A 26,704-nucleotide genomic window follows, 5' to 3' on the forward strand; every position below is an offset into this window, starting at 1 on the left:
TAACAAAATCTTTAATTAGTCGACCTTGCTCGGTAAACACTATTCTTGAAATGACTTCCTGTGTTAACCAACAAAAGCTCGATTAACACTATGAACCTTGCAAAATCTTTTGGAGACTGAGTGAACTCGGTAAACACTAACTTTCCTTCGTTAACCATGAAAGCTCGATCAACACTTCTTTTAGCCACATTTTCCTTTGATGCCCGAGTGAGCTCGATAGACACTGTCTACGTAGAGTAATGTCCAGGAATGCTCGGTAGACACTAAAAATTGCCTTGCTGACCAACTAAGCTTGGTAGACACTGACTGATAACTGATATGACATTTGTGTGACATTAAAGACAACACACAATTAGATAATTGTATCCAACAATAACCCCCAGTTTAGCTCTAAGATATTCATGAGTATCTTTACGTAAAGTTTTAGTGAATATATCAGATATTTTCTCTTTAGTGTTCACATAGTCCAATTTCACTTCTTTGTCTTGAACTAACTCTCCCAAATAATGATGCTTGGCAAAGATATGCTTAGTTTTTGTGTGCATTACAAGATTCTTTGTTATGTTGATAATACTTGTATTATCATAGTAGATAACCACTAGATCTATAATATCTTCCTTCATACCTTTCAATAATTGCTCGATCCATATGATATTTGAACAATTCACTGATGCTACCACATACTCAGCTTCATCTATTGATTAGTAAGTGCAGTTATGTTTCTTTCTTGTCCATGAAATCAATCTCTTTCCTATAAAGAATGTACCGCCACTTGTGCTCTTCATGTCATCAACATTTCTTGCCCAATCAGAATCAATGAATACCTTTAGTTCAAACCTATAATTCTTCTTACAATACAATCCATAGTCTTCTATTCCTTTCAGATATCTCAGTATCATTTTCACTACCATTATATGATTTTCCTTGGGACTTGTTGAAATCTTGCAACTATCCCAACTACTAATGTAATATTAGGTCTTCTGTGAACAACATATTGCATCTTTCCAATCATTGATCTGTATAATGTCTAGTTCACATCAATAGAATAATCATTCTTAGATAGTTTATATCCACTAGCCATAGGTGTACTAACTTTTTTTGAGTCTTTCATTCTAAAAGTTTTTAGTATCTCCTTGATATATTTGGATTGAGTAATGAAGATACCTTGCTTCATTTGATATACTTGTAAGCCAACAAAGAATTTGATCTCACCAAACATTGACATTTCAAATTCCTTCTTCCTTTCATCAAGAAATGATTTGCATAATGCTTCCTTGTCTCCAAATATGATATCATCAACAAAAAATTCAAATAACAATACCTCATTATTCTTTCTAGTTTTCAAGTATAGATTTTTGTTATCATTTGTTCTTGCAAATCCAATCTTCACCAAATAATAATTTAGTATTTCATACCATGCTCTAGGGGCCTTTTTAAAATCATATAAATCATTATTTAGCTTACATACAATATTTTTCCTACTAGGATCCACAAATCCTTCAGGTTGCTCTATGTATACTTCTTCCTTAACTATCCCATTCAGAAATGTAGATTTGAAATCCATCTGATATATCTTAAATCCTTTATAAGAAGAATATGCAAGTAGTGTTATAACTCCTTATAGTCTTACTAAAAAGGAAAATGTCTCCCCATAATCAATGCCTTCTTCTTGTGCATATCCTTTGTATACTAGTCTAGTCATGTTCCTTGTGACTTCACCATTTTCATTCAGCTTATTCCTAAACACCCACATTATTCCAATAAAAAATTTGTCTTTAGGTCTAGGTACTAGTGTCCATGTTTTATTCTTTTCTATCTGCTCAATTTCTTCATTCATGGCCTGTATCCAATCTTTAATCTCCAAAGCATCTTTCACAAATTTGGGCTCAAACTCACAAAGTAAGCATGTATCACCTCTAAGTCTTTATCTTTTCATAACACCATGATTTTTAACTCTAACAATTTTTTCAGGTGCATGATGTCTTGTCATATATTTTTCTAATAGAGGTTCTTTTCTTCTTGTTATTGAACAGGTTCATCTTGAAAATGATTTTAAGTTCATTATCTCTCTCTTGTTCAGGTTCTAGTTCATGCTCAGCTTGCTTTGCATTGTTTTCCTGGTGTTTGGCTTCCTCTTTCTATGACTCGACATCATTTACCTATTACTCGGCACCCAAAGTTTTTTGCTCGGTAACTGGCTATTGCAAATCGGCATTCCCAATTCATTGTTGATTTGCAGCTTTGTTATCTTATTCAAGTGGGGTGTTAGGAGCACTATCATTAACATATATGAATGAATTGTAGTCTTCAAGTTTTTTTGCATTCAACATCATTCCTTTCTATATACTCATCCACTTTCAGATTTGTACTTTCTATAACTTTGTTAGTGTTAGAGTTCAAACACTTATAAGCTTTACTCTTAGTGGAATATCCTAGGAATATGCCTTCATCACTTTTAGCATCAAGTTTTCCATTTCTATTGTCCTTAAGTATGTAACATTTGCTTCCAAAAACTTTGAAATACTTTACATTAGGTGCATAATCATACCACAATTCAAAAGTTGTTACATGTTAGAAAATAAAGCTTAGTATGTTTTTCATTTTTATCTATGCTTTTATTGGATAAAGCTTTTTTTCTTAGTGTGTAAGCTAAGTAAGAAATACTTCTGATTTTTTTAGTTTTATTCCTATTGTTCCTTTGTTTTATGATTTGAGGAAGCTATTATTGTAATTCCTTCATTGTAATTAATGAGAACTTCCATTTTTCATCTTCTGTCCTAAATTTTTTCTTTCTATAGCTACATATTTTGTTCTATCATTCTAGCTAGATTATTTGTTGGTTAAGCTAAAATTTTACATGGTATTAGAGCTCATGGCTACTAGAAAGGAGAATGAATTTTTTTGTTGCTAGTATTGAAGAAACTTAGAGCTTTTGAAGAATGGATTTTTCCGCCTTTGCTTGCTTGAAGCTATATTGCTATTTTAAATGGAAGTCAAAGATTTTGATTCAACTTAGAAGTAGAGACTTGCATGGAATAGTGATGGCAAAAAAGGTTGAACTGAATTATGTTGGTCCATCATATATAGACCAAGATTGTGCTCTTTTTGCATGGATCTTGCCTTCATCTTTTTGTTAGTGACACACAATTTCAATGGACCTGTCATGCCTTTCATTTCAAGATTTTGGAGGGTTTTCTACTATTCGTGTTGATGTTTCCTTAGTTCCATAGTTGATCGATTTTGTAGACAATTGACACATGTATTTTCAACTAGCAATTTATTTTTGCATGGTTGAGTAGTATCATTCGAGTCACTCGTACAAATTTATATTTCACATACATCCTCAAATGATAGATTTTTTTCTTTTTTTTTCTATCTATTCATTGTTGAGGGGCTTCTATGCAGATTATTGTCTTGTGTATCTTTGATTGATACATGTTTTGCCTAGTTTTCTATATGCTCATTATTCAAGTAGTGTCACTGGGGGCACTCATGCAGATTGATCCTAATTTTCATCTTGGTTTCAAAGGAGGTTTTTTTTTCAGCATTCTGAAAGTTATCATTCGATGGTCATCCACACTTTTCTTGTATATCAAAATATGCTTTTCTAATGCATATTTTGAGGGGGGGTTTTGTTCCTACTGGGTTTTCCCTCTTTCCTCTTTCCTATTCTTAGGCTTTTGTCTGCTTAGTTAGACTTAAAGGAGGGTGTTAGGAAATAAAGCTTAATGTGTTTTTTGTTTTTATCTATATGCTTTTATTGGATAAAACTTCTTTTCTTAGTGTGTAAGCTAACTAAAGAATACTTCTAATTTTTTAAGTTTTATTCTTGGTTTTTCTCTACTTTATGCTTTGAGGAAGCCTATATTATTGTAATTCCTTCATTATAATTAATGAGAACTTCCTTTATCATCTTTTGTTCTAAATTTTTTCTTTCTATAGCTTCATATTTTGTTCTACCTTTCTAGCTAGATTATTTGTTGGTTAATCTAAAAATTTACGTTACATTTGTACCTTTCTTGACTTGCACTATATTCAAGGTATAAATAGTTGTACTTACAACTTCTCTCCATTATTTCTTCTAGCACAATCCATGCTTGATCTATTTTATCTTTTGACTATCCTATTTTGAGTGGTCCTAGGTGCTAACATCTATCTTTTGATTCCTTTGTCATTGTAGAATATGTTGAATTCATTGGAAATGAATTCACCACCTCTGTCAGATCTCAAGAATTTCAGACTCTACCCTATCTTCTTTTCAACTATTTCCAAATTCTCCTTAAATAACTTTTAAAACATCATATTTTTCTTTGAGAAACATCACAGTCATCATTCTAGAATAATAATTAATAAATATAATGAAATATTTGTCTTCACAATAGCTTTGAACACCAATAGGTCCACATAATTTAGTATGAAGCAATTCCAAAATATCATTTGATGAGTATGTCTTGCTCTTGAAGCTAGACTTTCTCATTTTTCCCAATTGACATTGTTTACACATAGTATTATCAGGTTTCTTTAGTTGATTTTGCTAATGCTAACCAAATTGTCAAAATTTAGATGACATAACCTCTTGTACCATAACAAATATCTTCATGTTGTGAAAACAAACATGTCTCATCAGATAAATCTAAATAGAACAAGTTACCTTTTGTTTGATCTCCACTTCCAATTTGTTCAACTATGAAACACTCAATAGATTATAGTTAAGTCCTTCGAACTAATAAATATTGTCACATTTGATCTTATCAGCCAGTTGTATTGATCATTTACCCTTCGCAAGACATGGAACATCATTTTCAAAATTAACACAGCTACCCTTGTATGGTCCAATGTCCTCAAATTTTATTCCTTTCACCAGTCATGTGATTAGAAAAACCATTAACAACTATCCATCTATCACTTTTGTTCACATAAGATATTAATGCAATTTTCTTATCTTTATCAGAATCTTCTTTCACAGAAACATAAACTACTTCATCATCATTAATTTTAGATTTAGCATCAGTTTCTTCTTTAACAATATAACAATATTTCTTACCTTTGTCTCTATAGTCCTTGTTCTTACCTTTGTCTCTGTAGTCCTTGTTCTTCTTTTTGTCTTGGTCATCTCTTCTTTATTTGTACTTATTTTCCTTTATTTCATCCTTGTCTTCTCTATTAGTACACCTTGTAGCAATATGACCAACTTTGTTGCATGAAAAATAAATTATAGGAAGTTTACCTTTGTATTTTCCTTTGCCTCTTCCAAGCCTCCTAGCTATTAGTGCTTCAAGTTTGTCAAGTTTGTCATCATAAGTATCACTATCAGTTTTCACATATTTACCATTTCCTTTCTTGCTAAGAACCAGTTGTGATTTAAAAGCATATTCAATAGTAGTAGGAGTGTAATTGTCAAAGTAAGATATTTCAAAAGCAGTAAGCCTACCAATCACACCTTCCAAAGTTAGAGTATTACCTAGAGTACATCTTAGTTCTTGTATTACATAAACCCTAATAGAATAAATAGGAAGTAGATTTCCTAATACATTTCTTATTATTGTTTCATCCTCAATCTTCCTATTAGCTCCTCTAATAGCATTGACAACCTTTTTGATTCTTGCATAGTACTGAATTATGTTTTCACCTTTTGACATTCTCATTTCATCAAATTTTTCTCTCAACCTTTCTGATTTGGTTCTCAAGACATTATAAGATCCTCTATAGATGTCCCTCAATTTAGCTGACATTTCCTTTGCATTCTTGCAATCTTTTATGTCATCAAACTCTACATAGCTTAGGGATGAAACAATCTCAAACATTGCCTAATTATGCTCTTTCTTTTCTTTCAGTTGTTGAGTGATTAGAGGAATAGTTGTAATGGTAACACATGCATTTTCCTTAAACTATAGTGCAACATCACCAATACCATCTATATGTAGTCTCATCAATCTTTGCCATGTAGGAAAATTCTCTTTGTTCAACTTTGGCACCTCCTTTTTGTACATCATGATTTTTATCTTTGAGTACCTTCAAAATTCTCTTTGTAAGCATCACTAATCTAATACCAATTATTAGAATATTTAGAATAATTAGGAGGGGGGTGAATCAATGATACAAGCTCCATAATTTCCAATTGAACAAACAATCACTTAAACAACTTTAGATCTTATCCTTCTACTGCTCGGTCTCCATTGTAAACTTTAACAACATCAACTAGTAGTTCACTATCCTAAATAACAAACTTGCAGAATGTAAACATTAATTAGTAAAAACATCACAATAACATCCACATAATTTTGACACTAGGCTTTAACGTGGGAACTCAATTTAAGAAAATCACCAGTAACATGTCACCAATTTTTCACTCTTCTCAAGTGAGCTCTATTAGGAGCCAACCATATTAAAGGTTACAATACACATATTTAAATATGACCTTGTTAAATTATTTAATCACCCTAATAGAAATGGACTTGTTAGAGGACATTAGAACATTCCATCAAAATGTCACCTTATTTAACAATTTACATATGATTGTTAGGTCAATATGACTATTAGGTCAACCTTGATTAAAGGATTTCAAATATTCATTGGTTAAAAAGTAACATAAGGGTTTTGATCTATCAAGTATAACTCACTTTGCATGTCTAAATCTTTGTTCAACTCTTCATGCACTGGTTCACTATGTGACCTCAATTGTTATATTTTTCTTTGATTCAATTGGCAACCCTTAAAGCAATTACTCTTCTTCTCAAATCTTCTCAACCTTCTTATTAGATTCATCAATCAATAACATCAACATGTCTCCAACTTTATAAGAATCTATACACAAGCACACACACAGACACACTCTAGGTTAGACCTTATACCTCCTTAAATAGGTAATTCTAATCTTTTTCCACTGAAACATCACCATAGATATTAGGGTTTACAATAAGATCTGTAACATACAATGAATCTGATTGCCATTTTTATCATCCTCTTATTTTCTAGGAACTTCTCTTGGAATCTATCCCTTAGGTCATTTACCTAATCCTCTCCTAGAATTAAATGATCCAACTCATCAATCCTTATCTTCAAGATGCTTTCCATATCCCAAGAAATCAATTTAGTTGGTTGGAAATTAAAATTTCTCAAAAATAGTTAAAATATTGTTCCTTGGCCAACATTAAGTTCTAATACTAGGTCATCACTTGATTACTTGGTCACTATCAAACTTCTTGCTTAGCATATATACTATCACTTGGTCGATACTGATGCTTGGTCAACACTAATTCTACTCAGCTTTTTTTGGTGCTTGGTTGACCCTAGAATCACTCAACATATACTTCAAATTCTTTATTCTTCTTCTCTATTTCTCAGTGAAGCCTATGCATTTGGTTTGTTTTTTATCACATCTTTAGAGCTTTACCATTATTGTCTTTTCCACTTATAACATAATTCAAACAATCAATTTATCTTGTCAAAGTCCAACTAATCAAGTGTTGATAGAAGTTTCCTTTTCATAACTGAAACTTTTCTTTAGATACTTTTGTTATGAACAACTTCTCGAGTCCTCTCCATCAATAAAATAGATATAACACTTAGATAAGATAGAAAATTGTCTCATCAATAGGTTTGACATCAACGAAAACACAATAATTGTTCTAATTGTAGTTTCCAACAATTCACCCTTGCAATAAAAAAGTGTAACTTTTTTGTCTTCAACTTGTTCTCTAATTAGGTGATGTTGGAGATAAATATTCTTTTTCCTTGTATGAGAAAATGGATTTTTGGCTAAGGCAATGGTGCTTTGATTATCACAATATAATGAAGTAGGTGCTTGTTGAGGTAGACACAGATCTTCAAGTATCCTTCGAAGTCATAAAGCCTCCTTAGGTGCATTAGTACAACCTTTGTATTCATCTTCAATCAAGAAATGGGAAATAGAATGCTCATTTTTACTTTTCAAAGAAATTGCACCTGAACCAACAAAGAAACAATACCCACAAGTAGATTTACCCTCATTGGGATCTCCACCTAGATCAGAATCAATATAGCCTTGAAAATTAAAATCAAAATTTGCATCATAAAACAATCCTATATTAATTGTTCCTTTGATATACCTTAATATTATTTTAGAAACTTTGAAATGTGTTTGTTGATATAAATCTTGAAACTAAACCAACACTATAAGTAATCTCGGGTCTAGTAAGAGTTAAATTATTTAAACTTCCTACTAGTTGCCTATACAAAGTTTTATCAACAAAATGAGTATTCATATCAGCCATTAATTTAGTTCATAATTCACATGGAATTGAGACATGGTTAGAATCACTCATCTTAAACTCTTCCAAAAGATCATCAACATACTTTCTTTGAGAAAGAATAAATACCCTTAGGTGTTTGCCAAATTTGCATGCCTAAGAAGTATTGTAAAATACATAAATCTATCATTTGAAATTTTTAATTAAGTTAAAACTTAATATCAAAAATGAAAGCATTTGAACTTGACGTAAGAATCAAATCATCCACATAAAGAATAATAAGGATAATATCATCTTGAATATGTTTGATGTATAAGTTAGGATAATTATTACTTCTAGAAAATCCTTGAGAAATAAATAAGGAATTTATCTTAGAGTATCATTCCCTAGGTGATTGTTTGAGACCGTGATTTTTAAAAAAAAAAATTGCAAACCAAATTTTCACTACCTTTTTTAACAAAACTAGGGGGTTGAGCCATATAGATTTCTTGAAATTTTTAATTAAGTTGAAACTTAATATTAGAAATTAAAGCATTTGAACTCGAAGCAAGAATCAAATCATCCACATAAAGAATAACAATGACACTATCATTTAAGTATGTTTGATATATAAGTTAGGATCATTTTTACTTCTAGAAAATCCTTGAGAAATAAATAAGGAATTTATCTTAGAGTATCATTCCCTACGTGATTGTTTGAGACAATTAATAGATTTTTTTAAATTTGCAAACCAAATTCTCACTACCTTTTTTAACAAAATTGGAGGGTTCAGTCATATAGATTTCTTCATGTAAATCACTATTTAAGAAAGCACTTTTAACATCCAATTGATGAATAGGCCAATTTATTTTAGAAGATAAAGTAAGAACAAGTTTGAAAGTAGGAATTTTAGCAATGGGGGAAAAAGTTTCATTATAATCTAATCCTTCAATTTGAGAAAAGACTCTAGCAACGAGTCTAGATTTAAACTTACTAATTTGATTATTGGCATTCAACTTGGTTTTATATAACCATTTGCATGAAACTAAATTCTTACCATGAGGTAAAGTAGCTAAATCCCAAGTTTGATTTTCAATTAAGGAATCATATTCCTCTTGCATGGCCTTTTACCAATGAGGTTGAGAGTTAGCTTGTTCAAAAGACTTGGGATCATTAGAATGCATAATTGAAGTCATTGAGGCATAATTGTAGTAATTAATCCTCCTATATTTAAGTCCAACAAATATAGTAATATAATCATCACTCTTGTTAAGTAATCCTTGAGCCCATTTAGGTTTTCTCTTAGTATTAATGAAGTCATCACTATAAGAAGAGTCATGATCTATAAATGCATATTAGTATCAACATTAACATCATTACTAGCATTACAAGAAATAGGAGGAATAACAAATGGTGCTTGAGGAGGAGGGTTAAGAGGGGGATTTGGGTTTAGAGAAGGAGGTTGGTCCTCCACTAGCACTATTTTAGTGCCACTAGATTCCACATCTTGTACATGAGAGAAATCATGAACACCATTTTCTACAATATAACATCCCTTGCAACTTGCACTTTGTTAGTAGTAGAATCATAAACTCTATGACTCTTAGTATTTTCATCATACCCAACAAAAATATAAGGAGAAGACTTAGCATCTAATTTATGTCTTTTTTGTTTAGGGGTATGAGCATAAGCAATAGAACCAAAAATTCTCAAGTGATGTAGATTGGGCTTCCTACCAGACCAAGATTCTTTGGGAGTTATATCCTTAAGAGCTATGGTAGGAGTTCTATTAAGAAGATAAGTGACACAAGACATAGCTTCAGCCCAAAACTTATAATGCATATTATTAGCATTAACATACATCTAGCCATTTCCACAATGGTTCTATGCTTTCTTTCTACCACACCATTTTGTTGTGGTGTATAAGAAATAATAAGCTCATGTTTAATTCCATAAGTTTTCAAATAAGAATGAAAAACATTATTCACAAATTCCTTCCCATTATTAGTTGTAAGAATCTTAAGTTTAAAACTAGATTGTCTTTCAACATATAAATTAAATTCAATAAAAGTATCAAGGACTTGATCTTTTCTATGCAAAAATTAGATCCAAGCTCTCATAGAAAACTCATAAAAAAAAGTAAGTGCATACCTTGAACCTTGGATGGAGTTATTCTTCATGGGGCCCAACAGGTCACTATGGACTATGAACAACTTATTAGTTTTCCATCATGATTTACCATTTGGAAAGGGCTCCCTATGCAACTTACCACTCATGCAACCAATGCAAACAATTTTGGAAGGAATAATGTGAAGCAATCCATCAACCATATTTTCTTTTTGCATCAAATTAATATAATTAGAATTTAAATGGCCAAGTATTTCATGCCTTATATTGAAATCAATAGAGGTATTTAAAGAATACCTTGAACTAGAAAATCCTTGAAACTTTAATAAATTATTATGATCCAATTTATTACTAGCAACAACTTGATTATTTTGAGGATCAATCACATAACACATATCTTAATAAAGTTCAACTTTATAATCTTGACATAGCTTGGCAACAAAGAGAATATTAGTTTTCAAATCAGGAACATAAAGAACATCATGCAATTTATCATTAGGAATATGTACGTCACCTAAACCTTCAACTTTTCAAGTATTATTATTAGCTAATTGGATAGGAATGTTAGCTAAATCATGTTGCAAAGAATAAAAAATTCTTTGTGAGAAGTAACATGTTGAGAAGCACCACTATCCACAAGTTGTTCTAATGGTCTAGAAATATTATTATTACAATAAAAGCACGACGAGAATTAGAACCATTAGAATTACCTTTTTTATGATTAGATTTTTTATGTTTATTATTGTTGTCCATGAGTTTCTTATCATTTTTCTTTTTGAAACTATTATTAATAACATTGTCATCTTCACCACAATAAGTACAATGAGGTTTGGAATTGGAATTATTTGTTTGATTATTATTATTATGGTTTATATTATTACGATTACAATTACTATTGTTATTATTATGAGACTTGACATGATATTTATTATTTGAATGATTAGAGTTATTGTGATTATGATGATTGTTATGATTAGATTTAAAGTTATTATTTGAATTCCGGGATATGAAAGCATGTTAATTCGATTTAAGAGTACCAAATACTTAGCTTCTTCTTGACGTAATAAGTTTTAAAAAATAACATAAGTCAATTAAGAAGATAAACTAGGAATTACAAGTTGAGCATGGATATTAGTAATAAATTGTTAAAATTGTCTAGGAAGACACTTTTTAAGAATAATATGAATCAAACACATGTTAGCTAATTGAAAACCTAAACCAATCAAATGAATTTTAAGAGCATCAAATTTTAAAAGAAACTCATCCATGGTTTTGAAGTCTGTATACCTGAGATCCTTGAGTTGATCGTGCAACTATATTTGGGGAGATTAATCTAAGCTATCATGGGTAGTTTGCAAAATGGTCCATGCTTCATGATCTTTAGAACAATTTGCAATTAATACATATAAATTAGGAATAATATAAATTACAATCAATCCTAAAGCTTCTTCATTCTTAGTTTTTCAAGCATCTTTTTCATCTTGGGTGGCAGTTGCAATGGGCTCAACATAAGCATCAATTGCAACATCTAAAATGTGTTTAAAATGGAAAATAATTGAAATGTGAGTTTTCCATGAATGATAATTGGAACTATTTAGTTTGATTTCAAAAATTAGAGTTGACATGATTATTAAAAAAATGAACCCTCTTATCTATATATATATATATATATATATATATATATATATATATATATATAAAATTTATAACTTAAAAAACTACAACTTTGTTGCAATTTAAAAATACTTATAAGATAAACCTTTTTAAAAAATTAAGAATTAAAATGGACTTGATTTTTTAATATATTAGAGATAAATATTTATTTTTAAAAACTCTTTAAGAAATAAAATTTAAAGGACCCCAAAAAGAAAAGTGATTAATAGAAGATGAATAAAGAGATACTAATTTTCCTACGTAAGTTTTCTTAGAAGATTCCCTAATATGAAATGATATTAAAAGATTAAAGAGGATTTTAAGAAGAATACCAAAGTTATAATAAAAAAGGGGTGGAATGTACAAGGAGAGTAGGAATTTAAAATAAATGAAATGAAAAGGGAATTAAAACCAAATCATAAACCTTGCAAGAATATGAGATTTAGGAATATAATGATATGAACAAAAGTAACGTTCCCAATGCCTTCAAGCACCAAACAAATGCACTGAAAGGATAGATTGATGTGTGAATATGATAGAGAATAAGATAAAATGTATGGATGGAACAAGTTGAAACAGTCTACACCCAAAAGGGGAGAAAATGGTACCCTAAATCAGAAGAAAAACACATGCATGGAGGGGTATTAGATATGTGCTCTCAAAGATCCGTTTGAAGAAATGAAATAATTTATAGCAAAAAAATGTTGAGAGCCATTTGTGGGGTGCAGAGAGCATGAATACAACCTCAAAAAGACAATGTGTGGTATTGGGAAAGAACAACAAAGGAAAGACTGCCACGGGCAACACATACAACAAGAGTGCATGCGACAAATAAATAAATGAATAGAGACATGCACTTGGAGATGATCAGGTGACAAATAAATAAATGAACATAATGAAATTATAAAAAGGATAAGAATAACGTTGGAAGGAAAAATAAAAGGGAAACCAATCGAAAATAAATAAAACTTGAAGATTTAGATTTTATTAAACTAACAGATAGATATGAGTGAAGATATGAAATTAGTATTAAAAAAATTTGCAATGGAATAAAGAATAGATTAGTATTGTGAATCACACTTTTGGAAATAGAAAAGTTATCCAAATAGATTAAAATCTTGAAAAATATATGATTGCTAATTAAATTGCCAAATAAAACAAATTTTTTATAAACTTTTCTATACGATCAAAGTTAGAAGTGCAAAAAAATTTTTAAAAATAATAATACAACTTGCAAAGATATTAGATTTTTTGAATCTAAAATAGAATAAGCCTATTTTTCTCTTGTTTTGGCAGCACGCCTTCCAAAACAAAAGAAGAAGAAGAAAACTGGATTTTGCAATAAAATAATACTTTGGTGGCAAGCCTTCCAAAGGGAGTTAGAAGAAAAACAATAGAGGGAACAATAAAACCTATACACACAAAGTGCTAAAATGAGTTAGAAACTACAAAAAACTCTTCTCTCAAAAGAATCTCCAAATAAGGTGAGCTCCAATGAATGACAACCTTCAACACAAGAACTTAAAATAGGATCATCACCTATGCTCTCATACCATGTAATAAAAGTAAATGAGAGCAAGGAAAACTAAATCAATCCAAGTGAGTTAAGTGAGAAGAAATGTTACCATGAAATAAACAACTTCCAAGAGCATACACCAATGTAGAACAACAAAGGAGACAAAGATTTTGAAAGGGAAAAACAAAGAAAACTCGTTGTGAATATTATGAATGAAGGCAAAATCAGAGGGGGGGGAGGGTGGAACTTCCATGAATGATAATTAGAACTATTTAGTTTGATTTTTTGAATTAGAGTTCACATGATTATTTAAAAAAATGAACCCTTTTACACACACACACACACATTTATGTGTGTGTGTGTGTGTGTGTGTGGAGAGAGAACTATTTAGTTTGATTTTAAGAATTAAAGTTGACATGAGTATTAAAAAAATGAACCCTCTTTCTTATATATATAAAGATAAATTATTTAAAACTTTAAAAAACTACAACTTTATTGCAATTTAAAAATACTTATAAGATAAACCTTTAAGAAAAAATTAAAAATTAAAATGGACTTTTTTTAAATATATCAAAGATAAATATTTATTAATAAAACTCTTTAAGAAATAAAATTTAAAAGACCCCAAAAGGAAAAGTGATTAATAGAAGATGAATAAAGAGATACTAATTTTCCTATGTAAGTTTTTTTAAGAAGATTTCCTGGTATGAAATTGATATTAAAAGATTAAAGAGGATTTTAAGAAGAATACCAAAGTTATAATAAAAAAGGGGTGGAATGTACAAGGAGAGTAGGAATTTAAAATAAATGAAATGAAAAGGGAATTAAAACCAAATCATGAATGCTACATGAATATGAGATTTAGGAATATAATGATATGAATAAAAGTAATGTTCCCAATGCCTTTAGATACCAAACAAATGCACTAAAAGGATAGATTGATGTGTGAATATGATAGAGAATAAGATAAAATGTATTGATAAGACAAGTCGAAACGGTCCACACCCAAAAGGGGAAAAAATGATAACCTAAACCAGAAGAGAAAAATGCATGCATGGAGGGGTATTAGATATGTGATGTTAGAGATTCATTTGAAGAAATGAAATAATTAGCAAAAAAAATGTTGAGAACCATTTGTGGGGTGCAACGAACATGAGTACAACCTCAAAAAGACATTGCATGGTATTGGAAAAGAACAACAAAGGAAAGACTACCACGAGCAACACATAGAGCAGGAGTGCATGTGACAAATAAATAAATGAACAGAGACATGCACTTGGAGATGATCAAGTGACAAATAAATAAATGAAAAAAATGAATTATAAAAAGGATAAGAATAGCATTGTAAAGAAAAATAGAATTGAAGAGGGAAACCAATCGAAAATAAATAAAACTTGAAGATTTAGATTTAGATTTAAATTTTATTAAACTAACAGATAGATATGAGTGAAGATATGAAATTGGTATTAAAAAAAATTGCAATGGAATAAAGAGAAAATTAGTATTGTGAATCACACTTTCAACAATAAAAATGTTATCCAAGTAGATACAAATCTTGAAAAATATATGATTGCTAATTAAATCGCCAACTAGAACTTTTTTTTAATAAACTTTTCTATAGGATCAAAGTTACAAGTGCGAAAAAATAATAATAATGCAACCTGCAAAGATATTAGATTTATTGAATCTAAAATAGAATAAGCCTAGTGTTCTCTTATTTTGGCAACAAACCTTCCAAAATAATAGAAGAAGAAAAAAAACTAGATTTTGCAATAAAATAACACTTTGGCGGCAAACCTTCCAAAGGGGGTTAGAAGAAAAACAATAGAGGAAACAATAAAAAATATACACACAAAGTGTTAAAATGAGCTAGAAGCTACAAAAAACTCTTCTCTCAAAAGAATCTCCAAATAAGGTGAGCTTCAATTAATGACAACCTTCAACACAAGAACATAAAATAGGATAATTACCTATGCTTTGATACCATGTAAGAAATGTAAATGAGAGCAAAGAAAACTAAATCAATCCAAGTGAGTTAAGTGAGAAGAAATGTTACCATGAAATAAACAACTTCCAAGAGCATACACCAATGTAGAACAAAAAAGGAGAAAAAGATTTTGAAAGGGAAAAACAAAGAAAACCCTTTGTGAATATTATGAACAAAGGAAAAATTAGAGAGAGAGAGAGAGAGAGAGAGAGAGAGAGAGAGAGAGAGAGAGAGAGAGAGAATGGTGGAACAAAATAGCTCATTACAATAACATCAATGTGATGTGTAGAGAAGAATGAGAAGGATGCATCTCTTTCATAGAGATGAGAAATGAGTTACATTTGTAACTCCAACTTCTATGAATGCCACATTCATAATAAGAGTGTGCAAAGTGTCAAGATCCTCTTAAGGAGGATAAACTAATTTCCTTTATAAAAGGAATTACAAAATGATTTGTCCTCACATGTGGAATAAAGGACAAGTAAATGACATGTCCTTGACATGTGGACTAGAGGATAAACTACATGTAGGGATCCTTGGAATATTCCAAACTAAATACATCTAAGGAAAGATTAATATTTCTAACAAGGTTAGTGCAGATAAATTAAGAGTAGATCCAAGCACATCACCAATGCACTATTCTCCAAAGAAATTTCTCACAAGATTTCAACGAGAATTGTTGCCAAAAGAGAGAAATTTGAGAGTGGAGATCAATGAAATACAAACATTTCTATTACCTCATCTTGAGGTCATCCAAAATCATATAAAGGTTGCCAGAGATTTCATAGCTACCTTGAACCTATCAATTGTTGATCACATGATAAATCTCGTAGCTAAATTGATGATAGAGAAACATATTATTGAATTAATCAAGTCAAATTGGGATAGTACAATGACATTTATGCTGAGGAATCATTCAAATTTTCTTGATCAGTTTGGATTGCATCCAAAATAATTATTTTAATGTTTGAGGTTCTTTTGGAATTAAAGTAAAAAAAGAGGTAAATTATATTTTGTATTTGTGTGTATTATATTTTTAAGGAGTTATAAGGAGTTGATACAATACTGCAGATAAAAATACTTTTGCAAAAGATTTGGAAAAAATAAATAATACCGAGGAAGTATATGTATTGGGGGAGTTAGTATATACTTTCAAGTAATGTTGAACCATGATTTTTTTACCACTAATGTCAAAGCGGGGGGGGGGATATTACTTCCATAAATAATTATGTTGCTATTTAGTGTCAAAAAGATAGTAAAGAATAAAGTAAATATGTTAGTTGGAGAATATAGTAACTGAGTCACCATACTGTCAAAGAAATGAAAGAAGAGAATGATAAGTGGATAGTTATTACCATGCTTAGTATTCATCGAGCCACTCTACACTCCCTGACTAGAAGAGATCATTAAGTCAAATAAGAGATCACCGAACTAGACAGAGCTAACTGAGCAAAAATACAATTGAGTGATAACATATAAGAACAAAGTATTTACCAAGTGGAATAGAGGCTACATACAAGTCTAAATTGGCACAAAAATTGACGTGAATAGATCATACCAAGTGGGAAACATCATTCACAAAGTTCAAGGTAAAGACTTGAAAAAGATTTCTTGAAGAATGTGATTTGATTATTTTATGATTTCAAGGCAGAAAAAGCCAATGAAAAATAAGTGAAGAAAATTATGGAACATGAATAATTGATTTTGATCAATGATGCATTTTAGAGAGTTCCTAAACCCTAATCAAGTTAGAGATTGAAGAGGTAAAAAGTAACTATCAAAGGACCTAACTAGAATAGATTTATGTTTTTGTTGAGAGGACTTTTGGAGCAAGAAATAAAAGCTCATGATAGAGGAAAGTGTTAAGTATATCATAGGTCAGTGATTTATGAAATGCAAAGAGGAATTGAAAATCAATCACAACAAGGTGATAAAAAGTTGATAAAGAAGAGAGATCTAATCAAGAAAAGTGAGTTGCTACTATATAAATCATATTTTTTTACTTCCTAATCATTGTAGTAGTCAAAATCCTTGAAGAAGGTAGACCTAATAAGTATCTATGTAAATCTCTTAATCAAGTACTCACTTAAATAACTGTTGTAAAATCCTTGAAGAAGGTGGATCTTAGCATATCTAATTGTATACTCCTAATAGAGTAAGTCACTAGAAGTGACATGATATTGTAGCCCTAATAAGGCACCCTATTAGTGAAATAATAATGGATTTAAGGGTACCATACCCACCATATTTTTTCCTATGACCAAGGGTTTCTACATAACCAGATACTTGTGTTATATGTTATGATTTTATGCTTATGGTTTACATGGTTGCTATATGCTGATTAGTTAGGTTACTTTCATTTACAAGGTGTTGTGGTAAATATTATGTGATTATCGAGTTGCAAAAGAGAAAGGAATTTATTGAATTTGTTTAAGGTGAAAAAATTTAGAGGATATTGATTCACCCCAACCTCTTAGCATCCTACCTTTCTTAATATTCCAACACATGCTATCAATGTGGAAAATCCAGTCACACAACATATGTTTGCAGGAGAAAAATTGGCAAGCCCAATATTACTTATAAATTTGATGGTTACTGTTATCATTGCAATAAGTATGGTCACCAAGCATATGAATGTAGATCCAAGTTCAGTCAATCCCCTAAGAAGTATGAGTTTAGTGGATACTATTATACTTGCAACAAGTTTGGACATAAGTCATAATATTTTTTATCACAAAAGATGTCATGACTAGCATTGAGCACAAAGATGAAGGACTAATATGTACTGAGTCAACTCATGCTCACATACTAGGATTCACACCTTTTATTGAATAAATTAAATAGTATCCTAGCCTCAGACATGAAAGGAACCACAAAATGAGAAGGACATACTTGTTGGTTTTGTACATACTTTAGCTAACACTATTCCAATCGACATTAATGGAGAGAAAAGAGGCACAAATGCTAGTCAAACCAAGGACCAAGCTTAGAATACACAAGGGGGAGATAATAAAATAATGTAGACACCAAGAAAAAGGATGATAATGCTAATGATGGAACACACAAACAAATGAGGAAACAACCAAACACGAAGAAGATGATTCTAATACAGGTGAAAGAGTACCATCCCATAGACTTCCACATGAGGGAAATATTGGGCAAGGGAAATTAAATATTGGAAGTGATAAAAAGAAAAAGGATTTTCCAATTTCAATATTTACACACAAATAATGTGTCATCATACATTGATTGATCTATCTACCATAGGACAAGAGAAGAAAAGAAAGAAGAGAAAAAGAAAGATAATGATCAAACTAGTACTACACTAAAACAACTAGAGGATACACCTCATATGCCACCATTGAAAATTATAATAATTGAAAGTGTTGATCAAAGGGAAAAGAAAAATAATGAGCATAAATATATAAATCAGGAGACTAAAGCTCTAGTTTTGCCACAAGTATCCCTGAGTACAAGTATAATAGACTCTAAAGGGAAGAAATTGAAGAGAAAGAAGAAGAAGACTACACCAACCATCAGGTCCAATCCAATCACATTAGATGAAATAATAGTACTACCTGATGTATGTTCCATCACTATTTATAGTGAATTATGCACAAGGAAAGCTAAGAAAGAAAGACTGAGGAATGAGCACAAGAAAAAGAAAGTGCTTCATGATGTAAAAAAGATTTTATTGGAAGTTGTACCAAAGATTACCTTCAATGAAAAGAATCCAATATTGGAGAAATTGGTTCAATTTTTTGAGAGTGTTAATGAACCTAAAATTGATACACAATCCAAACTAATGGAGATAGATGAAAATAAATTTTCAAATAAAGTGTTGGAGAAGATTGCTCGTGAAATTTATATACAATAAGTGGGATTATCCACCTATATTACCGAGTTAGAGACCATTGTGCAATTTTTTATTACTTTGTTCAATAAGTTGTGTGATATTATATTCCTTACAAGTGAATTCAAAGGCAGACTACAAAAAGTGTTGATTCACTAAAAGTCAATCCTAGTACCACATCATTGCATTACTCCTGAGTAAGATTTTTCATAGTATTTTAACATGAATTATTAAGAGAAGAGGGAAAATTGAGAGAGGAGATAAATGACATACCATAATTTCTTATCCTCATCTTGAGGTAATGCAAAAGCATATTCAAATTGAAAGGACTTAGTTATTGCCCCAAGCTTATCCATTGCAAATCATATGACTGATCTGGAAATGAAATTATAGTTAGAGAATAAAACAATTGAGATGATAAAGGCAAATTGGGACAATGAAATGAATATTATGTTGAAACATCATAAAGATTTTCTTGATGACTTTTGATTGCATCGAAAGTAAGTATTTTCATTTTTGAACTTATTTGACATAAGTGTCAAAAAAGGGGATATTATATGTTTTGTTTATTACACAAAGGGGGATATGTGATTTTGTAATAAAGGGAGTTTGTTTATAAGTTTGTATGTATTATGTAAGGAGTTATAAGGAGATGATATAAGGAATGAAATGAAAACAAAAAACAAAAGAGTTTTTGAAAAAATAAATTAAAAACATAGGTTATACCAAGGAAGTATGTGTGAAGGAGGAGTTGTACAAATTCTAAGTTATTTATATACATAATGTTTTTTCCACTAATGTCAAAGGGTGAGAATATTACTCCCATAAAACTTTCATTTTGCCAATTAGTAACAAAAAGATAGTGAAGGAGAAGTGAATGTGCTAGTTAGTGAACATTGCCACTGAGTCACTATATTTCTCGAGAAAATGAGGAAGAGAAGTATGAGCTGGTTAGTTATTTGCCGAGCTGAGACCTCATCGAGAAAGATAAATATAACTAAGTAAAAAGGTCCCTGAGTGACAACATATTTTCCAAGTAGGAACATAGTATTTACCAAGTGGAGTAGAGTACACTTAAAAGTTTGAATTGGCACAAAAATACTATGTGGAATGATCAAATCGAGAAGGAAATAAGATTCCCATAGATTAAGGAAATGATTTTAAAAGATTTATTGAAGAATGTGCTTCAATTATTGTATGATTCCAAGGTAGAAAAGGCCAATGAAAATGCATAGAGGAAAATGATGGAACAAGGAATATTCCAGATCGTTGATTTCAATCTATGAAACAATCTAAAGATTCCCTAAACCCTAATTATGTCAAAGTATGAAGAGGCAAAAAAAACTATAAAAGGACCTATAAGGAAACATTTGAAGTTGTTGTTGAAGTGAGTAAGGAGGCTATTGTTGTAGTTGTTAAGAAATGCTTATGTCAGAAGAGTAAATTATTGAAGTTTAGCAAACATAAGAGATCTAAGTAGTGTAAGGAAGGATTGAAGATCAATCATAGAAGGTGATAACAGTTGTGTAGAAGAGAGATTTTATTGGAAAAGTAAGTTGCATTAGTATAAAACAATTTACAGTTATTATCTAACTATTGTACCATACTAAATCCTTTTACAAGGTAGACTTGGAAACCTTTATGTAAATCTCTTAACTGAGTACACACTTAGCATAGTGTTATAAAATCCTTGAAGAAGGGAGATCCTATCAAATCTAATTTTATACTCTTAACAAAGTAAGTCACTAGAAGTGACACCACATTGTAGCCCTAAAGAGGCACCCTCTTATTGGAAATACAATGAGAAAATTAAACTCTGAGAGAGAGAGGTGGGGGCAAGGAGTGGGGGGGGGCGGGGGGTGAATCAACACTTAAAATTTCAACCTCAACATCATTCACCACACATCCATCTCACAATCTATGCATATAAATTGAAATACCAAATTAAGAATAAACATCCATAGTATGAAAGTGAATAAACATTCAACACATGTATGAAACAAGATATTTGGTTACCTAAAAACCTTGCAAGGAGAAGGTAAAATTGGGGTGGGGATGACACCCACAAATCTCCACTACTACAGTAATAAAGTGTATCCAATGAAGGTTACAATGTTTTCATCATGAAACGTGATCTACGCTATGAAAAGTCCACCCTATTAAAGGCTTACAAGATTGTTAGATCTTACCTTGTGAAAGGATTTTAACACCCTGTTAAAAGTGTGCCTAGTAAAAGGACTTTGACCTACAATGAAGTAAGCACCCTATTAAAGGACTTACAACAACCTGTTAAGAGATTTAACTAATTCACCTATTAGAATGTTTCAACAATGATCATGTGGTTAGCACTCTACTACAAGATAGCATATCACCTCTTTCCTAATGTGTACTTGATCCTTTTTAATCAGATGTATCTCTATTGTCTTCTAATTTCATTCCTCTATTCTCCTCTAACTGATTCTACAATGTATCTCAAATCACAACACTTTAGTCACCATGAATGCTCAGATCATTGATGCAAACTTCTCTCTTTTCTCCTTTCACATTCATAAAAAGTTTAAGGTTTATGCTCCTTAAGAAGACCAAGGTGACTTAGGGTTAAGTATGAATCAATGATTATGATTCATCCATATTGCCGCTTAAACCTTCCCTTTTTATGATTGGCTACATGTAATGCATATGGATTCACAATAAATATTCATTCTTATCATCTAAGATCACAAAATAATCCTTAAGTTGGCTAAAAAATGGTTTACATAGAAGTTTGTGTCATTACAAATAACTATGTTAAAATTGTATTACTCAGCACTTGAAGTCTCTAATGCTAAGCATCAATTGCAACTTCAATGTTGTAACTCAGCCTTTGAATGACTCGATATTCATTGATCACTCAACATCTAAATATATCGACACATATTATCTACTTGACACTTGAGTGACTTGACACTTACTAGTTACTCTAAACATACCGAATATCTCTCACTCGACATATTCTATCTGACAACTTATGCTCGACATGTATTACTTGTTCGACATGAACTAAGTAAATGACTTAAGTATATTGTTACTCATATGTCAAAACTAATCTAAGATTAAAAATCTCCCCCTTTGACATGAGTGGAAAAATACTTGGTTATGCATGAATAACCTTAGCCTTTCAAGCATAACTTAGATAATATCCACTTTCATACAAAATTTCAAGACTTCAAAATTCTGCAAGACTTATGACTCATCAGTCATACCTCAAAATTCAATAACTCCACTCCCTTCGAGTTGATTGTTCCATTTTGAACTGGAAAACTAAATACTCCTTTTGAGTAGATTTTGCATATGCTGACTTGCTGACTCAATTTCTACTTGATTTGGATGGCTAACTTGGAAACAAGATGAACTAAGCCTTCATGTGTTGAAAGATGGGGATCTTTCTATGTTAATGTCTCGTCAAAGGCTAGCTACTTGTGAAGTATTTCCATGTGTGGGGTCAACATCGATTGGATGCTAATTAGTGTAGCTTGAATGTTTGCATCTTGAGCATGCAGAGCTGCTAATTGACCCTGGGAATTCATCAAATTTGTAAAGTGCCTCTAATTATGAGCTAGAGAATGAGGTAGAGTTATACCTTTTTTCTTCATATCTCCCTCCAAATTGTCAATATGGTGTTGCACTTTTTGTGTGAACAAAGTTGTATCACACAGCTTAGTGTAAAGTGATAAAATATTCTCTATGACTTTCTTTATAGTGTCATCTTGGTTGCTAACTCAACCTGACTAAGTGCAATAACACTTGATATCTTTTCATTTACCTTTCCCTAAAATTTTCTCTTTGACCATTCAAGTGATTTTACATTTGAATCCAGGTCTACATCACTGATTTGTTCTATAATGTTTACCAACTACTCCATGATAGGCTTTTCTTCTTTAGGTGCTAGCAAGTTGAATGCATCAAGAAATATGTCCTTGATGTCTTGCAATGATTTCTTCTACCTAAGCTCCCTTCTGAGTAGTTCTTGTTCCTTTTCCTTGCAAGTGTATCCTATAGTATGCTTATTTTTTCAATAGTAATAGTTGCAAGGTCAAACTTTGGTAGAACAACGACTTCATCGAATTTTACATCACCAAATGATGTAACCTCATCTATCTTAGATGTACTAGAACTAGGCTTTGATCACTATAGTGATGTAGCTTCTATACTCGACCTATGAAGTGCTTGATTTGGAGGAGTAGCAGATCCTAAAAAAGTAACCAATTTTCATATTACTAATTGTTCCTCAGGTTGTGTAGTCAATTCTGACTCTTCAGTCCTCTTCTCTTCTTGCATTTTAACTTCAATTGTACCTTGAACTTGTCTTGTAGGTGCAAGAGTATCTACCTAACCTGTTGGAACTTGTGTTGTAGCATGTGTTGTTGTAGCAACTTCTGGTACTGACATAGTGTATACCAATTTGTTGATGTTGGTCATCGATGGTTCCTTTCTTTGATACACTATAAGGGGTAATATAGGTTGTATCATAGTAAATTGAGGGGATTTTGATATTTCTTGTGTTTCCACCTCTGCAGATGTCATCTCTACCTTCCTAAGTTCATCTACACTCACCAATATAGGATGACTACATAGTTGTGCCTTAGTGGTGTTGTCTAGCAATATTATCTGCATGTCCTCTATTCTAGGGGATTGATTTTCTAAGGAACATTGTTAGAAACATCCTTGATCTATATAATTTCAATGTCTTCTTGTGTCACATGTTGTGGACTGGCACTCGACATTTGTATATCTTATATATTCTATTATGTTTGTTGCTCTTCTTCAGTTGGTACCGATGTACCTGCATTTGTCTCAGCACCTTCCACATGTGCAACTATAGTAACCTTAGTTACTTCTTGCTCATATTTTTCATCACCTACCTCAATAGGTGTCTGCTCAATTGCCTTAGGTGTTGTCAGCCCATAAATTGCCTTCCATTATTGAGTACTCTACTGAACAATGATGAGAGCAATTTATGTCCCCAATTATACCATATTTTAGGCTTTTTATAAGCCTTCACACTCATTTCAATCCCATTTTATATTCCATTTCCGCTTTCTCTGTTGCATATGATCTAATAGTTATGAGTAATATGTAATCTAGTTATTAGATAGAGAATGGTAATAAATGTATGGAATTGTATTCATCTAACATGTTTATTATGAGCACTAGGTCTTGGAATACAAATATTTCTATTGCAACCACATTATTTGGTAGCTTGTGGTGAAGTAAAATCAGTAATGAGACATGTGTCATAGTTGTAAAAGATGTGCAAGTTTATTGTATGGCTAGCGAATTGAAAAAGGAGGAACTCAATGTCAACCATTATTTGCAAAGAGTGGTGCATGCACAAATAGAAAATCAATATCTTATAAGATATTCTTAAATATCATGTGGACAGAAAATCCAATCCAATCAATGATCATTTGTCATTTCTATTAATAACACAACTAATTAGTACAGGAAAATGAAATGAATAAGTTTCATAGTCTCATGTGGAAATAAAATCCAATAATCTGATTCCTCCAAAACCATTTCAAAACCATATTGGATGTTGGATAAAGACAAAATGGTTTGCTAGAACGATGAAAATGAGTTGTCTATTCTTGGCACATAGCTGATTTTTGGTGTGTTGTTACATTAGCTATTATATGTATGGTGTGTATTATCAAATTGATTGTAAAAACTATTACAACTGCATATATATAAGAAATCCAATGTAGATTGAAATGTACTATTCTTCTTTTTCTTAAATATGAAGAATGAAATAATACTTCTGCTGATTAATCCAACGTAGAAAGACACAATCTGTTCACTCACCTTGCAAATTAGAGAAAGGGCCCCCTCTTGGAATGTTTGGTGAGGTTATTAATATTGTGAGTTATTTTATATGTTGGTGATTTTTGCAGCTTAAGTTTGTTATGTTTTATTTTCCATAGAATAAGGTTTCATATTAAATTAATAGTTCATTCAAATTAATATGTTTATAATCCAATTAATAATATAGCTAGATAAGATAGATTATCACGTTCTCATTATTATATAGATTATTAATAACGACCAACATATTATGAATTTTCTATTATATTTTAATTAAGGGATAAATCAATATATCTATATCAAATTTATATTAGTAAATTATTATATTAGATTAGTTATATAAATGGTGTTAGTATTGTTCATTCTAGATTTGTGAATTGTTGCATTTGTTATTATCATTATTTTTTAAAATTATTTCTATTTCTAATGTTCCTATCACTGGGATTTCTTGAGTTTTTCATATATTCAATTTTGTGTGATGTAGCTACATTCATAATCCCTCATTTCACAACTATCATCCCTTGATGGCATATGCTTGGACACCTTTCGCAAGCTTACATTCTCAGATTGACACATATAGACCAGTCAAACTTAATCATAAATTGTTAATTCTTTTTTATTATTTTCCCTAGTGTTGGCCTATCATTTTGGTGTCATTACAAGGGAAAGGTGTCAAAGGCATGTTAGTTTGATGAGTTGAGTTAGGAACAATCTATTAGGATGAAATATTTTGCAAATGTTAGCCTTGCTTAAGTAATTAATCTTAATTTGTAGTGCATAAATCATATAGATGCATTGTTTTAGAGTTTGCAAGTAGGTCTTAGAAATTAGATTCAATTTTAGATTATCACTAGTTGTTGTGAGTTATTCTTATAGAGAAGCTATTTTGAAGAAAGAAAAATGATGCATTTTCAAGGTTGTTCAAGTATATCAATTTTGGTTGAAAATTGCTTCAAAAATGCAAAATTTAAAGGGTACACCAAGAGGCAAAATGTGCACTGCCCGAAGACCACGCAAGGGGCATTGCCTCTTGACCCCACTAGTGGATGTATGCCTCGGACCACCACTTTCAAATTTTAAAAAAAATGAAGAAATTGTTGGGGAAATCATGTTGACCAAAGGTGATGTTTTAATACCCTCTCTACCTAATGAATGCATCTTAAAAGATATTAATCTTCCATCATCATAGGTATGTACAAATTGTATCTTTATGTCTGACCAAGAAAATATCATTGATGAATTCTTAGAACAATGTGATTTTGACAATGAAAATATAACCAATTGTTGTTCTAATTGCTACAGGAGAGATGACCAATGTATATGCCCAAAAAAACACTAGCACATGGTGAACAAGGTGTAAGCTATTTATGATCCTTACCATGCTAATGGTGGAAGTGACCAAGTATTCCTTATAATAGATGAACAATCTCAAGCACCAACTCAAGAAGATCATGGTATGCACTATGTTGGTAACATGTATTGTCACTCTATTTCATTACAAAGCCAACATGATTCTTCAA

The sequence above is a fragment of the Cupressus sempervirens genome, chromosome 1, assembly GCF_028749045.1.
Source record: "Cupressus sempervirens isolate cs-2001-9-10 chromosome 1, ASM2874904v1, whole genome shotgun sequence".
NCBI classification, from domain to species: Eukaryota; Viridiplantae; Streptophyta; class Pinopsida; order Cupressales; family Cupressaceae; genus Cupressus; species Cupressus sempervirens.